This window comes from Solanum stenotomum, chromosome 9 (genome assembly GCF_019186545.1).
Source record: "Solanum stenotomum isolate F172 chromosome 9, ASM1918654v1, whole genome shotgun sequence".
Lineage (NCBI taxonomy): Eukaryota > Viridiplantae > Streptophyta > Magnoliopsida > Solanales > Solanaceae > Solanum > Solanum stenotomum.
In genome coordinates this window covers 40,921,720-40,940,938 of record NC_064290.1, presented here as the reverse complement: position 1 = coordinate 40,940,938, position 19,219 = coordinate 40,921,720, and the positions used below count along the sequence as shown (strand labels likewise).

At 37.5% G+C, this 19,219-nt stretch overlaps 1 pseudogene; it reads right to left on the bottom strand.

Moving 5' to 3' along the window:
* Positions 1-11,691: 11,691 nt before the first annotated feature.
* On the bottom strand, positions 11,692-18,848 carry LOC125877527 (isoleucine N-monooxygenase 1-like; annotated as a pseudogene).
* Positions 18,849-19,219: the final 371 nt, after the last annotated feature.

Here is a 19,219-nt window from a genome sequence, read left to right as displayed (position 1 = left end):
TTTGGGCTGTAGTAATAGTTCTCCCAACGGAGGGTTAGTGTGCGTGCCACTCACGATGGTCTGGGTCGTGACAGAAGGGCTATGCAGTGAGCTAGTCAAGACTGCCTAAGTTAGACCCTCCCACGAGCCACTTGACGGCTCATAGAGGTGGCCATATTGGAAGATGAGTTTAAGGGTAGTAAGCCAAGCTACTGGTCAAGGACCACGACTAGTACCATGGCTCGTGGAGCCTAGCGTGAAGTGGTTCAGTCCACTGAAAGATTAGGGGCTTTTGTGTCTTTTCCGGTTTTCTTTAAATTAATACTATGTCATTTTACCCAAGCCTAGGACCCCTATATAAGTGATTTTAACCCCAAAACTGACCCATTCAAGTCATTCTCTCAAATTCACCAAAAGAAATTGGATTCTTCCTCTCCAAAATATTTCTCTCTTTACAACTTGAAGAAGAAGAAAGAGATGAAGCTAGGGTCAAGGTCAAGTCATCATTTCTCAAGCATTTGTGGGCTTTGATAGTAAGGTATGATGGCTTTTCATCCATGGAATCCTTGCATCCATGGTCCCCTAAGATTCCCCAATTGAAAAGTAAAAATTCCCAATTTGAGTTAAGGTTTTCTTCTAATGTTGTGCGTCTTGATGAATGTTGATACCAATGATTGGGTTATGATTGTTTATGCATGAATGGATAGGATTACATGTTTTTAGGATGAATTTACATGTACTCATGCTTAACCCATGTTTCTAAGTTGAAATTGATGTAAATAGATTTTGATCCATGAAGGGAGAATCTATGGATTTAGGTGTATTATTATAGGATAAATAAGGTACATTATGAATTCCCTTTATATTGAATCATATATGATGATTATGATAAGTATTTCTTTAAAAGTGAAGCATATGTTATGAATTGATGATTTTTTATGTGATTGTTGTGGAAGGGATTTACCCACATGAATTGATTATGTATGAATGTGAAAGGCTTTCTCACATTGAATGATTCTAGATTGAAAGGATTGGTCATCTAAGATGAATCTATGCTAAAAGACTAAGAAATTGATGAGGCTAGAGGTGATTACCCATGACCTCTAAATGAGAAGAATATGAGCTAGGTGATGACCAATATTCCTTAGAATTGTATATGAGGTAATTACCTATATTCCTTAGAATAGAATATGAGACGATTACCCTTATTCCTTAAAGTTGAAAAAGAGAAGACTACCCACGTTCCTATAATGATGTTGGACGTGGAGGCGAGCAACATGATCCTTATAGAAAGACATGGAGGCAAGTACCCGTGTCATATGATGTTGGGCATGGAGGCGAATACCCATGAGACTTTATAGGAAGGCAAGAAGCAATTCCCCATTTCTATAAAAGATAAGCTAAGATAAGTATGATAAGTGATGACCTTGGATTATTGCTTGAGTTTTCCTTCCATGATGAGTAAGGATGAATTAAGGTTACTTCAAAAAGTACTCCATATATGCGAAATGATCTATGATATGCATTGATTATGCCTTATGACTTATGTTGTCTAACTCTTATGTGTATATTGATGTCTATGCAAGCTATCATATTTTGTACATTCTTATACTAACGCATACTCTTGCCTACATTTCTTATCCAAATGTAGGGTCCAGCGTTCCTAACTCTTATCCCCTTTGCTAGGATCTATAGTAGAGGCAAGGTTGAAGATTGGTTAGTCCTCATCACATTCGAGGATATAACCACCACTTTCTTATGTTCTTTCTATTTTAGTTTTTGAACATTGTTGTATGGGATGTGTCCAAGGATTCTATTGTATTATATGGTTGTTGAGAGAAGTGTATTAGACTTCCGCTTCCTTTTATAAAACTTTGATATTCTTGACATGTTTTAAATCTTATAAATTTTATATTATCTTGACTATGAAAGCTAAGTGGCTTAATAAGGCCTCCCGGGGTCTTGTATGCCATGTTACATCTAGGGTATACCCCTGTGTCGTGACAAACTTGGTATCAGAGCACAAGGTTTAAAGAGGTTCTAGGATGTCTGAAAACCACGTCTAGTAGAGTCTTGTTCTGAGTGTGAAGCGCGCCACATTTATGAATAAAAGGCTAAAAGATGTTTAGGAAATTTCACTTCTTCATTACTCTAAGTCATGCGATAGAGTTTAACTCTATAAGGTCTCTCTCATATTCCTTACCTGATGGTCTACATGATATGACTACTCGAAAGGCTTACGCCAGAAGGACCGAGGGAGAAGATGTTGGTCAAGGAGCTCCTCCTCAAGCTCCTGAAGCTTTGGTTGACCCTTTGGCCGAGTAAGTGACTAATGTGGAGTTTTGAACTGCTTTTCAAGTGCTGGCTCAAGCCGTGACGACCTAAGCCAATAGAGAATTTGTGATCCCCATGAACCCAAATACGGGTACGACAACATCTAGAGTGAAGGACTTCACTAGGATGAATCCTCCGAAATTCTATGGTTCTAAGGTTGAGGAAGATCATCAAGAGTTTATTGATGAGGTTTACAAAGTATTGACTATTATGGGAGTGACTCCAGTGGAAAAGGAGGAATTGGCCATTTATCAACTTAAAGGTGTTGCTCAAATTTGGATCAACCAATGGAAGAAAGCAAGATCGGAAGATGTGGGTCCTCTAGAATGGGAAAGGTTTAAGCTTGCTTTTCTTGATAGGTTCTTTCCTCTTGAGATAAGGGAGGAAAAAGTTCTTGAGTTTATTAATCTCTGACAAGGAAACATGAGTGTGAAAGAATATGCTTTGAGGTTCACTCAATTGTCAAAATATGCTCCTTCCATAGTTGTCGACTCTAGGGGAAGGATGAGCAAGTTCATTTTGGGTGTGTCCCAATTGGTGGTGAAAGAGTGTCGTATTGCTATGCTTGTCCATGACAAGGATATTTCTCGCCTCGTGGTTCATGCCTAATAGATTGAAGAGGAGAAACTTAAGGAAAGGTCTAGGGAGACAAAGAGGTCTAGAACCAGTGATGGTAATTTCTCTCATGCAATGTCTAATGGACGTGGTCGTCCTAGGTAACGAAAAAGGTTTTCCAGGAAAGCTTCCTCCAATGCTCTTAAGTTCAACAAAGAGAGAGTGTCTAAACCTAAGCCTCAAGGAGGTGGTGGTGGGTCTTCATTGCCAAATTGTGCTAAGTGTTAAGAAATCATGAAGGTAAATGTCTAGCTGGTTCCAATGCTTGTTTTGGTTGTGGTAAGATGTATCACAAGATAAGAAATTGTCATTCAATTGCTAGAATAAGGGAGATAGTCTTCGTAAGGCTCAACCATATCCTTCATCCGGTCCAAGTGGTTTGGGTACTAGTGTTCCCAAGCATAATAGGTTCTATGGACTTCAGACTCGTGGTGAACAAGAGGGTTCTCCCGATGTGGTTACCAGTATGTTGAAAGTCATTCAACTTGATGTTTATGCTTTACTTGATCCCAGTGCTACCTTGTCTTTTGTAATGCCATATGTGGCTATGAGATTTGATGTGTTTCCTAATGTGTTGTTAGATCTTTTTTCTGTCTCTACTCCTATTAGTGATTTTGTTGTGGCTAAGAGGGTGTATAGAAAGTGTTACTTATGTTGATTTGGCAGAGCTTGATATGCTAGATTTTGATTTCATTCTTAGGATGGATTGGTTGCATTCGTGTTATGCCTCTATTGATTGTAGAACTCGTGTAGTCAGATTTCAGTTTCAAAATGAGTTTATCCTAGAGTAGAAGGGGGAAATTCTATGCCAAAAGGTTGGATTATTTCTTGTCTTAAATCTAGAAAGATGATTTATAAAGGTTGCATGTACCATCTAGTTAGGGTGAGGGATATAGATTACGGAACCCCTACTCTTGAGTCAGTGTCCGTTATTAGTGAGTTTCCTAAAGTGCTCCCAGATGATTCACTCGGTATTCCTCCTGAAAGGAAAATAGATTTCGGTATAGAACTTCTCCTAGATACGCAGCCTATTTCTATTCCTCCTTACCGAATGGCCCCTATATAACTTAAGGAATTGAAGGAACAATTGAAAGATTTGTTAGATAAGGGTTATATCTGACCATGTATCTCTCCATGGGGTGCTCCAGTTTTGTTTGATAAGAAGAAAGATGGTTCACTCCATATGTGTATTGATTACCGACAATTGAATAAGGTGACCATTAAGAATATGTATCCTCTTCCAAATATAGATGATTTATTTTACCAACTCTAAGGACCGAGTTACTTTTTTAAGATTGACCTTAGATCGGGTTATCACCAATTGAGGGTGAAGGAAGATCATATTCTGAAAACGGATTTTAGAACCTGGTATGGTCATTATAAGTTTTTTGTGATGTTGTTTGATTTAACTAATGCTCCGGCAGCATTTATGGATTTGATGAATAGGGTGTTTAGACAACACCTTGATATGTTCGTAATTATGTTCATTGATGATATATTGATTTATTCGAGAAGTGAGGATGATCACATAAATCATTTGAGGATTGCATTGCAAATTCTCAAGGACCAACAACTTTTTGCAAAGTTTAGCTAGTGTGAGTTTTGGCTAAGGTCTGTACCTTTTCTTAGGCATATTGTTTCAAGTAAGGGTATTGAGGTAGATCCTAAGAAGACGGATGCGGTCAAGAGTTGGCCTAAACCTTTATCCCTTTCGGACATTAGAAGTTTCTTGGGATTATCTGGTTACTACAAAAGGTTTGTTGAGGGGTTTAATTCGATTGCCTCTCCATTGACATCTTACTCAAAAGAAGGAGAAGTTCATATGGTCCAAAGCATACGAGAAAAGTTTTCAGGAATTTAAAGATAGACTTACTTCAGCACCAGTATTGACTTTAGAAGAAGGGACGGATGGTTTTGTTGTTTATTGTGATGCCTCGAAAATTAGGTTAAGATATGTGCTTATGCAAAATGGGAAAGTTATTGCCTATGCTTCAAGGCAACTTAAGGTCTATGAGAAGAATTATCCTACCCATCATCTTGAATTAGCAATGGTTATTTTTTCCTTAAAGAATTAGAGGTATTATTCATACGGTGTGCATGTAGATGTGTTTACCGACCATAAGAGTCTACAATATGTGTTTAATTAGAAAGATCTGAATCTTCGCCAAAGAAGGTGGCTTGAGTTACTTAAGGATTATGATATGAGTGTCATCTATCACCCCAGCAAGAAAAATGTGCTAGAGAATGTCACGCCCTAAGACTACCCCCGAGACGCGGACACGGGACCTAGGACCACAAGTGATCCCAAGCTAACCCTGTTGGCTTGATCATGAGCATACTAAAGATAATAAACTGATGCGGAAGCTAAATCATAAATAAAAATGAAAAGATAGGGAGTACCCATATACTATAACTAAGATAAATGATAATCGTTGAGTTTAATACAGAGATGATATTAACTCAATACTAAGCTGAATCTAACTATGTCTGAAAATAGCCTCTAACTGAATAGAAATGTTGGGATAGGCTCCAACTAAGTCAAGCAAAACTGAAACTAAGGACTAAAAATACTGAAAAGAAACTCACGACTATTGTCCTCGGACAATGAGGACTCACCACTGATTCTGCTGAACTGGAGATCGAGAAGCGATCTAAGTATGATCTAGATGCTGAGAACCTGAACCTACATCACGAGAAGATTTAGCGTAGAGTATTCATCAGTACTTGAAAGGAATAAGCATGCAGGACAGAATACAACTGAAATAACATATAACCGAACAAAGCAAATAAACAATGACATAATTTGAACATGATATAGATACTAAATGCTGAAATAACTGAAAGGAGTGACCAATTTATAACATGCTGAAACTGAATACTGGATATACTGATAAATGGTCAATGCAATATGGTTTGACTGAACTGTGGGAGCTACTAATAACTGATAATAAAACCACATAAGCTAAATGTGGAGTCCGATGTATACGCCCCATTGAGAGGACCCAATATACCCGGCCAAAGGTATAGAGGCATGTTGGCTTGATCACTGAAATGATGCCCTCAGAGGGGACTTACAACCTACGTGGTTATTAGTTCTGGGACAAATTGGGAACACTGAACCCTAGTCCAACTCGGTATTATGCTACTCCCAATGGATTAAGTAATTAACACATTATGACAGAATTTTTGTAAGTTACTAGATAGCTCGAACTGAACATCAAATTGAGAATGCAACACTTAAACTGATATTGATGCAATAATAATTGAGGCAAGTATAACTGAATAACTAAAATATCTGACCTAGCATGTGTAATTCAAGAACTAAAGAAATACATAACAAGGTTCTGGAAATCATGCAATAAACTGATAAATAACATGATAATCTTATTTGGAACATTTAAATAACTAATTCATGATGATCTGTTGAAATTCTAGAAACCCTATGTTTCTTCATAATCATGGAATCAATAATCTGACTGAATTCTAGGGACCTAATGGGCGAAAGGAACCCACTAATGAAATTCCACATACCTGGTGATGAATTTCACGGAGAAATCCTTTTTGATTTCTGGGCTAAAACTGAAGAAAACTTGTTGCGTTCTTGAACTAGGATTGGTCGCCTCTTTCTTTTCTTACGCTTCTAATTTTCTAAGTTTTGATTAATGATTTGACTTAGGTAAGTTCTAGGTATGCTTCTAGGCTTAAACTGACTAAAACCTCATAATTTAAGGCCTAAACGACGTAGCTTAGGGGTCCAACGAAATAGGAAAACACCAAAACAACCCTGACTTAAAATCTGCTAAAGGAACCTAAGGACTGATCGACGATCCGTCGATGGATCCACAATCCATCCTGTCAGTCTGTCGATGACTTCAAAGAACAAGTTTTGAGGGTCTCGACCTACAGACTGATCGACGATCCGTCTATGGATTCACGATCCGTCATGTTAGTCCATCGATTGACGTTAGAGACCAGGTTCTGAGGGCCTCGATCTACGGACTGACCGACGATCCGTCGATCGATCCACAATCCATCAAGTCAGTCTATAGGTCATGCCTTAGAATGGTTTTTTTCTGAATTTTTGGGGATGGTTGTAGATGCGAACCACAGACCTCTAGCACGGGCCGTGGGTCACCTTACGGTCCATAGGTAGCAATCGTGGGTTGCACCTGCAACTTCTGGAAATCGGCATTAAGTTCTGTTTTCGAATACGGGGTGTTACATTATCTCCCCCTTGAGAACATTCATCCTCGAATGAAGACTAAACTAGCTGAAATAGAGGGAAAGGCTTGTAATCTCTTCCACTAAACACTGAGAACTACATTTTTTACTGAACTGAGTTCCAAGAACATGCAAATACGCTGAAAATGCAAGTACAAACTGAAGGAACGTGATTCTAAGACTGAATTTACACATGAATGACTAAAAAACTGAAGAGGAACTATTACCTCAAGCTAGAGATGAATCAAAAGGAAAGAGGTGAGGATACTTGGCTTTCATGGCCACTTCTGCTTCCCAATGTAGCTCCCTCTACGGACTGACTCCTCCACCAAACCTTGACTGAAGCGACTTCTTTGTTTCTCAACCTTCTAACTTGACAATCAAGAATCTCAACTGGTACATCCTCATAAGAAAGGCTATCTTTTATAGCCATAGTCTCTAATGGAACTACGGATGTTGGATCACCCACACATTTCTTCAAAAGTGAAATGTGAAAGACTGGATACACTGCTTCTAAATCTGCTGGCAACTCTAACTTATAAGCCATTTTACCAATCCTTTTCAAGATCTGGTAAGGGCCTACATATCTGGGACTGAGCCTCCCTTTCTTGCCAAATCTCATCACCCCCTTCATAGGTGACACTTTCAGGAAAACCCAATCACCAACTTGGAACTCTAGTTCCCTTCTCCTAACATCTACATAAGACTTCTGGTGACTCTGGGCAGTCTTAACTCTATCTCTAATGAGTTACACTTTCTTCATAGCATCAAGGACTAAATCTTGTCCTATCAAGGCTACTTCACCTAGTTCAAACCAACCAATTGGAGATCTACATCTACGCCTATACAATGCCTCATAAGGGGCCATTTGAATGTTGGAATGGTAACTATTGTTGTAGGCAAACTCAATAAGAAGAAGGTGATCATCCCTACTACCCTTGAAGTCGATCACACAAGATCTCAACAGTTCCTCTAAGGTCTGAATGGTACGCTCTGTCGGACCATCCGTCTGTGGATGAAATGTTGTGCTAAGGTTAACCTGAGTACCAAGACCCTTCTGAAATGACTTCCAGAAATGAGAGGTAAATTGAGGACCTCTATGTGAGATGATAGACAAAGGAACCCCATGCAACCTCATAATCTCATTAATCTAAAGCTTAACGTAATCTTCTGCCGAACCTGTAGTCTTGACCACCAAAAACCTAGAAGACTTAGTAACCCTATCAACAATCACCCAAATGGAGTCATATTGTCTGCGAGTACGAGCTAAACCTGCGATGAAGTCCATGTTGATCACTTCCTACTTCCAAGTAGGAATGTCAATCTCTTGAGTCATGCCTCCTAGTTTCTGATGTTCTACCTTGACTTGGTGGCAATTGGGGCACTTAGCCATAAAGTTTGCTATATCTCTTTTCATACCATTCCACCAATAGACTTCCCGCAGATCGTGGTACATCTTAGTGGTTCCTGGATGGATAGAATATTTGGAGTTATGGGGATCTGCAAGAATAAGTTGTCTCAACTCACCCACATTAGGAACACATAATCGACCCTGGTAGCCAAGCATACCATCTCCCCCTTGGGAGAAAACCTCCACTCTCTAATTGTGGACTTCACCCTTAAGCTCAAACAAGATTGGATCACTGTCTTGCTTTTACTTAACCTCTACTACCAAAGAAGATTCTACCCCATTTTGAACCGTTACACCACCATCTGATATACTCATAAGCCGAACTCCTAGGCGAGCAAGTCTGTGAACATCTTTTGCTAGCTCTCTTCTTTTTTCCTCAACATGTGCTACACTACCCATGGATAATCTTCCAAAAGCATCTGCTACTACATTCGCCTTAGTCGGATGGTAATGCACGCTCATATCATAATCTTTGAGGAACTCAAGCCACCTTCTCTAGCGAAGATTCAACTCCTTCTGGGTGAATATATACTGGAGGCTCTTATGGTCTGTGAACACATCTACATGAACACCATACAAGTAGTGTCTCCAAATCTTGAGTGCAAACACCACTGCTGCAAGCTCGAGGTCATGAGTCGGATAATTCTTCTCATGCACCTTAAGTTGTCTAGAAGCATAAGCTATAACCTTACCTCGCTACATCAATACATAACCTAGGCCGACCCTGGATGCATCACAAAATAGATCACATAACCATCTGAAACCTCTGGTAGAGTCAAGACAGAAGTTGTAGTCAACCTAGTTTTTAGTTCTGCAAAGCTTTTCTCACAATCATCTGACCATCGAAACTTGTCCATATTCTTAGTCAACCTAGTCAATGGTGAGGCTATGGATGAAAATCCTTCCATGAGCCGTCTGTAATAGCCCACTAGACCTAAGAAACTTCTGAGATCTATAGCAGAGGTAGGTCTGGGCCATTGTTTCACTGCTTCTATCTTCTAGGAATCTACTCGAATTCCTTCACTAGACACAATATGCCCAAGGAAAGCAACTGATTGTAACCAAAACTCGCACTTGTTAAAATTTGCAAATAACTGGCGATCTTTGAGAGTTTGCAGAACAACTCTCAAATGACTCATATATTCTTCCTCATTCCTAGAGTAAATGAGGATATCATCAATAAAGACGATAACGAACAAGTTCAAGTACTACTTGAAGACTATGTTCATCAAATCCATGAAAGCTGCAGGAGCATTGGTTAGTCCAAATGACATGACTATAATTTCATAATGAACATACCGAGTTCTGAAGGTTGTCTTCGGAATGTCACTATCTCTGGCTTTAAGCTGATGACAACCCGATCTGAGGTCTATCTTTGAGAAATGACTAGCACCCTAAAGTTGGTCAAACAAGTCATCAATCCTGGGGATGGGATACTTATTCTTGATTGTGACCTTGTTCAACTGCCTATAGTCAATGCACATTCTGAGAGAACCATCTTTCTTCTTTACGAACAACACTGGTGCACCCCATGGTAAAATATTAGGTCTGATAAAGCCCTTATCTAGAAGGTTTTTCAACTGCTCTTTCCATTCCTTAAGCTCAGCTATAGCCATTATGTAAGGAGGAATAGAGATAGGCTGGGTATCTGGAAGGAGATCAATTCCAAAGTCAATTTCCCTTTCAAGAGGAACTCCGGGAAGATCATCCGGAAACACTTCTGGAAACTCATTGACTACAGGGACTGACTCAAGAGTTGGGGATTCGGAACTAGAATCCTTAACCCAGACTAGATTTTAGAGATAACTCTTAGAGATCATCTTTCTAGCCTTAAGGTAAAAAATGAATCGACCCATAGGCGCTAAGCTACTACCCTTCCATTCTAGGATTTGTTCGTTTGGAAAATAAAAACAAACAACCCTAGTTCTACAATCGACTGAGGCATAACAAGAATGCAGCCAATCCATGCCTAAAATGACATCGAAGTCTACCATTTTTAACTTTACAAGATCTGTTGAGGTGACTTTCTGAGAGACTGTGACAGGGCAATTTCTATATACCCATCTAGCTATAACTGGGTCACCGACTGGAGTAGAGACTGAGAAGGGTTCTGAAAGAGTTTCTAGGCTAACATTGAATTGGACTGTTATGTAATGAGTTACAAATGACAAAGTAGCCCCTGGATCTAACAATGCATAAACATCAAGATCAAAGACTCGCAATGTACTAGTGACTACATCAGGAGAATTTTCCTGATCTTGATTAGCCTGAAGAGCATAGAGCCTATTTTGGCACTGTCCGCCACTTGTACCAAAAGAGTTAACCTGCTGAGTCGAGCGACCTACTAGTGCTGCTGAAGTTGTAGACTGTGCGCTACCATTATTTCCTCCTTGATACTGTCTAGAAGGACAATCCTTCAATCTATGACAAGACTGACCACACCCAAAACATCATTCCTTACCTGCAAGGCACTCGCCCGAATGGTTCTTGTTACATTTCGGGCAAGTTGGGTAAGTTTTGGTGCCTGATACACTACCTTGAGACTTAGAGCCAGACGCCCTACCTTTTTAATCATTACGGAACCTAGGGGATGGAACACTAATTGATGAAGGGGCTGGAGTCGAAGACTTCTGCTGAAACTGCGAGCGATTTCCACCACCTGATTTCTGTTGGGAATACTCGTAGTTACATGTTCTTTCTTGCTTAGTCTCCTTAGCCTGTTCCCTAAGCTTAGTGCACTCTGTTTTCACTAAGTTTGACACTCCATACAGAAACTTATTCATATGAGACCTGGAATCAGCAACCATGTGAGGAGCATACCTGGAGAGTTGGTTAAACTTGAGCCCATACTCTTGGACAGTCATGTTACTCTGCCTTAAGTTCATAAATTCCTGGACCCTGGATTCTCTCAACTCTATGGGGAAAAACTTATCCAGAAAGGTTTCGCTGAAACAATTCAAAGTAATAGGAGCTGCATGTGTACCCATGTTCTCCTTCCACTGAGTATACTAGATATAAGCCACATCCTTAAGTTGGTAAGATGTTAACTCAACCCGATCATTCCCAGTTACATGCATCACTTCAAAGATCTTCTTGACCTCATCAATGAAGATTTGGGGGTCTTCTCCAACTTACGACCCTAAGAACTCTAGCGGATTCATTCTAACAAAGTCTTGCACCCTGGCTGCAGCTGATCCAACATTGGCATTTACCGAAATTGGATCCCGCTGATTGTTCTGGTTGGCCACACTCTGAGCCAACATCTGTTTAGCATTCCTGAACACTGCATTCGACACTTTTTGATCAGGGACTGGAGGAGTTGCGTTTGGGTTCCTGGCATTCGCATTCCTGGCATCAGCTCTACGAGGAGGCATGATCATACCTTATGTACGATAAGAGTAACAAAAAAATGAAGATTTCCTAAAAACTTTGTAGCCTCCCCCCTCATGAGATGTGGTGCACTTCACACCCATGAAAAGGACTCTACTTAGTGCGTCTTTTCATACATCCTAGGACACTTAAACCTAGTGCTCTGATACCAAGTTTGTCACACCCCGAGACTACCCCCAAGACGCGGACACGGAACCTAGGACCATAAGTGATCCCAAGCTAACCCTGTTGGCCTGATCATGAGCATACTAAAGATAATAAACTGATGCGGAAGCTAAATCATATATAAAAATGAAAAAATGGGGAATACCCATATACTATAACTGAGATAAATGATAACTCATGAGTTTAATACAAAGATGATATTAACTCAATACTATGTTGAATCTAACTATGTCTTAAAATAGCCTCTAACTGACTAGAAATGTTGGGCGAGGCCCCAGCTAAGTCTAGCAAAACAGAAACTAAGGACTAAAAAAACTGAAAAGAAACTCATGACTACTGTCCTTGGAGAATAAGGACTCACCATTGATTCTGTTGAACTGGAGATCATGAACCGATCTAAGTGTGATCTAGATGCTGAGAACCTGAACCTACATCACGAGAAGATGTAGCGCAGAGTATGCGTCAGTACTTGAAGGGTATTGAGCATGCAGGATAGAATACAGCTAAAATAACATATAACTGAACAGAGCAAATAAGCAATGACATAATTTGAACATGATATGATACTGAATGTTGAGATAACTGAATGCAGTGACCAATTTATAACATGCTGAAACTGAATACTGGATATACTGATAAATGGTCAATGCAATAGCATCTGACTAAACTGTGGGAGCTACTAATAACCAATAATAAAACCACATGAGATAAATATGGAGTCCGATGTATATGCCCCATCGAGAGGACTCAATATACCCAGCCAAAGGTATTGAGGCATGCCGATGTAATCACTGACATGATGCCCACAGAGGGGACTTACAACCTCCGTGTCTAGTAGTTCTGGGACTAATTGGCTACGCTGAACCCTAGTCCAACTCAGTATTATGCTACTCCCAATGGATTAAGTAATTAACACATTATGACTGAATTTCTATAAGTTAGTGGATAGCTCGAACTGAACATTCAAACTAAAAATGCAACAATTAAACTGATATTGATGCATTAATAACTGAGGCATGTATAACTAAATAACTGAAATATCTGACCTAGCATGTGTAATTCAAGAACTAAAGAAATACATAGCTAGGGTTCTGGAATTCATGCAATAACCTGAGCAATAACATGATAATCTGATTTGGAACATTTAAATAACTAATACATGATGATCTGTTAAAATTCTAGAAACCCTAGGTCTATTCATAATCATGGTATCAAGAATCTGACTGAATTCTAGGGACCTAATGGGAGAAAGGAACCCACTAGTGAAATCCCACATACCTGGTGACTAATTTCACGGAGAAATTCTTTTATTTCTAGGCTAGAACTGAAGAAAACTTGTTGTGTTCTTGAACTAGGGTTGGTCGCCTCTTTCTCTTCTTACGCTTCTAATTTTCTAAGTTTTGATTAATGATTTGACTTAGGTAAGTTCTAGTTATGTTTCTAGGCTTAAACTGACTAAAACCTCATAATTTAAGGCCTAAACGATGTAGCTTAGGTGTCCAATGAAATAGGAAAAGACCAAAACGACCCTGACTTACAATCTGCTGAAGCGACCTACGGATTGATCGACGATCTGTCAATGGATCCACAATCCGTACTGTGAGTACGTCGATGACTTCAGAGACCATTTTTTGAGTGTCTCGACCTACGGACTGATCGATTATCCGTCAATGGATTCATGATCCATCATGTCAGTCTGTCGATTGACTTTAGAGACCAGTATCTAAGGGCCTCGACCTACAGACTAATCAACGATCCGTCGATGGATCCATGATCCGTCAAGTCAGTCCATGGGTCATGCCTTAGAATGGTTTTTTTCTGAATTTCTGGGGATGGTTGTAGATGCGAACCACGGACCACCAGCACGGGTCGTGGGTCACCCAATGGTCCGTGGGTAGAAACCATGGGTTGCACCTGCAACTTCTGGAAATCTGCATTAAGTTCTATTTTTGGATGCGGGGTGCTACAGAGAATGTCCTCAGTCGATTGTCAATGGGTAGTGTTGCCCATATAAAAGAAGATAAGAAAAAGTTGGTACGAGATGTACATACACTGTCCAGATTGGGTGTTCGGTTAATGGACTCTGCCAAGGGTGGTGTTATGGTTCAAAATACTAATGATGCTCACAGACATGCAAATAGGCCTGGAAGAGAAAATAGAGTCCTGAATCTGGAAGAACTCACAAGCAAGCTCAGGGGAAGTTACAATAAATGACAGGGACAGTACCAACATGAATGCAAGCGATTTCAGTGTCCATTTCCTCCATAATTTTGTGTATCCAATGATATGTTGGCTTCTTGTTTGGGAGCATTTGAGGAAGGCTACCAATTATAGGCCATGGTTTTTTACCCGAAGGTAATGATGTTTTTCTTATTATAATAATCCATTTGTTTGTAACTTTAAAAACGGTAGAAATAAAGATCAAGGTTTGAAATTTTGAAAAGTTTGACCTTTTTCTTTTCATTGATGATTGATAATTAAGGTTTTGGTTCAAAGATATAATTGCATATTATCCACTATTTATAGCTCTCTACGAACATGAAAGTAGTGTTGGATTTTAATAGGTGTGAGTGGAAAATGAATAGTTGTGACTTTTATGAGTTGTGCCTTTAATAAAAAAAAACTTATATTTGGTCAACTATCATATTAAACATATATTCATGCCATATTATCATATTAGATAATTCATTCTTTTATGAAAAAACTATCATGCTAGACATATATCCACACCATATTATATCATATTAGATACTTCAGTCTTTAATGGAAAAACTATCATATTAGATGTTAATCTATACCATATTATCATATCAGATACTTAATTCTTTTATGGAAAAACTATCATATTAGACATAATACTATATTATCATATTAGATACTTCATTCTTATAAGGAAAAACTATCTTATTACACATACACTCATACCATATTAGATACTACAGTTTTTGATAAAAACTATCATATAAGACATCCATCTGTACCTTATTATCACATCACGATCGCGTGGATTGGTCTACGATTGCGATGAGCATATATATTTGCACTAGAGACAAAAAACTAGCAATGATCACACAAGGCACAAAGTTGTCGAATGAATCCTCCGGATTCGTTCAAAACCCCAAGTGCACAAACCATATATGCTATCAAACTAAACTTAATGTTTCAGACTCAATTGAACTGTCAAAATATGGATTCGAGGCCTCCTTGATTTTAAAAACCATGAAATTCAAAATAAACTAACTTATGGGTCCAAAATACAAAAAATGCCCATCGGAATCTCTGAAAATTCAACCGTCTCTCCTAGGCTTAAAATCATCCCCAAAGTTCAATGGAACCGTTGGAATTCTGATCCGAGCATCGAAACTCCAAATGTTGACCAAAGTCAACTCAAAGACTAAAATCACAGAAACATCGATCCAACTTAAGACCTCAATTCCTTAAAACACCTTTGAATCAGGAAACAACGACACTGCAAGACGAAATTCTAGATTCTAGAGCTCATGGAATTACTAGAATTCCATTTCGAGACTCGAAGCTCCAATTGATACCGAACCCAACTTATAAACACTTTAAACCTTCCAAAACTCAAATTTTCCAACAAAGCATAACTTTTTGATCAAATATCAAAACCAACTTCAAAAATTGACTGGAAACTCGAGGTAACTATCGGAAGGGCTAAAATACCTTCCAAAACTCAAAATTTTCAACAAAACATATCTATTTAATCGAATTTTAAAACAAACTTAAAAAATTGACCTGAAATGACTCAAGGTAACTATCGGAAGAGGTAAAATGGTAATTTTATGAAAAATTCCAAAAATCACATTTCGGGTCATTACATGAATTTGCATAACTATATTAAGGATTATTGATTGATTTAATGCATATCAGGATTATCTACAAATTTTGCAAGAACAAGTATATGCTTCATGCATTTTGAATCCTTCAGAAATTTCCTTTACCATTATTCCACTTGTAAAATATTTCTACGTCATCATGCTTTAATACATCGTTGAATTAAAGTCCTCATAATTTTATACAATAATACATTATATTATAACAATTATATCGTCAATGATATATAATTTTTTATCGGAATAAAACAAAATTATCTGAGAATATTAAATAATTATAGCTTAGTACCTTATTCTACGTTCATGTGCATTATTCAACCAATTATTTGTTTCAGACATTATACATTGCTAGCACATTCACTTCAGAAAATTAAATAAATAATGTAGAGTGGGATATGGTTCACGACTTTTCACCAAAAGAACATTATTTATTTTAATTATCATTATATCATTAATATTCATTGATACTTGAATCCAATGTATTATCCATATAAAAGTTCCTTAGGACATGAATCTAACATCTTATTACCATGGTGTATAATCTAATTTGATGACATGAAAGTAGATGTAATGATTAAAAAATTATCGTGAAATCCACATTATACAAACATATGCTAAAAATGAAAATTTTGACAAAATTCCATATTTGTAATTTAATAATATTTTCAAAAAAGTAAATATTGTACTATTTTTGTTGATTCTACCGTAATATACTAATTACTAATAAATATAACTAAGATTAGTAGAAAAGTTATATAATGGTTAGTAATCACCAGTACATAGATCATGATATTCTTTTCCAATTTTGGTGTATTATTCAGAGCCACAATTCAAAGTTTGATATTGTAACTTATCATGAAACTTCTTATATCTTTGATATTATCAAAGTATTTTCTCAAGATGACATACTCTCGTGCTGATAATGAGTTATAAAATTATAAATAATAATAATAAGAAGAAGAAGAATATAGTAGGGAGAAAAGAGAAGACTTCTTAATTCTTTTGAGTTATATCTTACAATGAAGACAACCCTTTTACTTATATGATAAAATGGACTTCATCCCAATGTTCGAGTTTCTAACATTTCTCCAAAAGATACACATTCGCTGTAATATAAATTTATTTATCATGCCAAAAGAGTTTAAAATTTGAAATTCATCATAAACCTTTATGCTGAAAATTACTACTGGAAGTAAATTTCAATAAAAGTTGTGTGTCAAGGATACATGTCCTTAGCTAATCTTGGTTTTGCCTGAGCAAGAAGAGGTAAGCTACCAAAATGATCAGTCTTAGATGACTCAATTAAGTCATTGGAAGGTGTATTTGGTGGTAAACTCCAAGAAAACCCATGAAGAAGCATAGCAAGTAACATTGTAGTAATTGTAGAACCAAGTTTTACTCCCGCTTCTTCCAAAACTAAATGACAACAAATGTAACTTTGAATTGGTGAGAACTACTTCACCGCCATCTTTTTTTATGAGGTGGCTCTTTGGCTTGAATTTCAATGGATCCTCCCAAATTCTTGGATTCCGACCAAGGCCAAGATTTTCTATTTATATGTATGAATAATAATTCGTTGTTTGTTTGGTCAAGCTTTTGAGAAATCAAAAAATGATTTATTAGAGAATTGAGTTGTTTAACCTTGCGTTAATGGAAAAAATATATTTTAGAGTAGTAGCAGAAATTGTTTTTCAAAAGCTGAATTTTTTTTATTCCTGTAAGCATTTTCAGATCCATGGCCAAGTACAAAATACTATACTAATGTTTTCAAAAGTGCTTTTTAAATTGATTATCCAAACACAAACTACTCCTCTGAATGTACTTTTACTATAGGTACTTCTGACAAAATGAAAGGTTTGAAATAAGCAGATTTAAGGTTGGGCCAAATAAACTATCAATCATAAAAGCTATAGGTGATCACACAATCTTCTAACATATTTGTTCACATAGTAATTGAATGAATACTTACAAGCACTTGTGCCTTAATCTCATTAACATTCATCAGTGGATTCCCATTAGAATCTTTGAGCATGATAAGAACATCAAGGATGTCTTCTTCCAAAGATTTGTTGCCATCTTTCCAAATATGGATCCTTTGATCAACCTCAGATCAATGTGTTTTGTTGTTGTGACATAGGCTTTCTTGATAATTTTCTTGTGACCATCCAAATCAAATACACTTAACCATGGAAAGTAATCTGATATACCAAAAGCATGAAGATATTCAAGAAGTGTAAAAAGTGCATCAACTTGCTCATCTTCACCTATAATTCCACATAATCTCTTGCTGAAAATCATATTTCTAATTACAGTCCCACTATAACGTCTTGTCACTTTCCTTAAGGTAATAACATCTTCGTTTTTGCATTGATTGTAAATGAATCGATGAAGATGGTCAGCTTCTTCATCCCTTTTATGATGAAGCCATTGAAGTGATTTTGGTGATAGCACATGGGAAGCAAGAATTCTCCTCATTTTTGTCCATTGATCACCAATGGGGAAAAGACAGAGGTCAAGTAGCCATTACTAATGAGGTTTGCAGACATACAAATAGGCCTGAAGGAGAAATTAGAGTCCTGGATCTGCAAGAATTCACGAGCAAGCTCAGGTGAAGTTGCAGGAATGACATGGAAAGTACCGACACGAATGCAAGCGATTTTAGTGTCCATTTCCTCCATTATTTTGTGTATCCAATGATATGTTGGCTTCTTCTTTAGGAGCATTTGAGGAAGGCTACCAATTATAGGCCATGGTTTTGGACCCGGAGGTAATGATGTTTTTCTTGTCATACTATTCCATTTTTTTGTAACTTTAAGAACAGTGGAAATAAAGATCCTCCCTAGAAGACTAACAATGTTTGAAATTTTGAAAAATTTCATCTTTTGTTTTCTTTTGATTGATGATTTATAATCAAGGTTGAGGTTCAAAGATATTTGCATACTATCCACTATTTATAGCTCTCTATGAACAAGAAAGAAGTGTGGATTTTAATAGGTGTGAATGGAAAATGAAGAGTTGTGACTTTTATGAAGAGTTGTGACATTAATGAAAAGTTACGACTTTTATGAAGAGTTATGACTTTTATGAAAAGTTATGACTTTATGAAAGGTTGTGATCTTTCCCAAGTGTTGTGACTTTTCTAAAGGATTGTGACCTTTCCATAAACTTGTATTTTGTCAACTATCATATTAGACATACATTCATACCATATTATCATATTAGATAGTTCATTCTTTTTTGGAAAAACTAT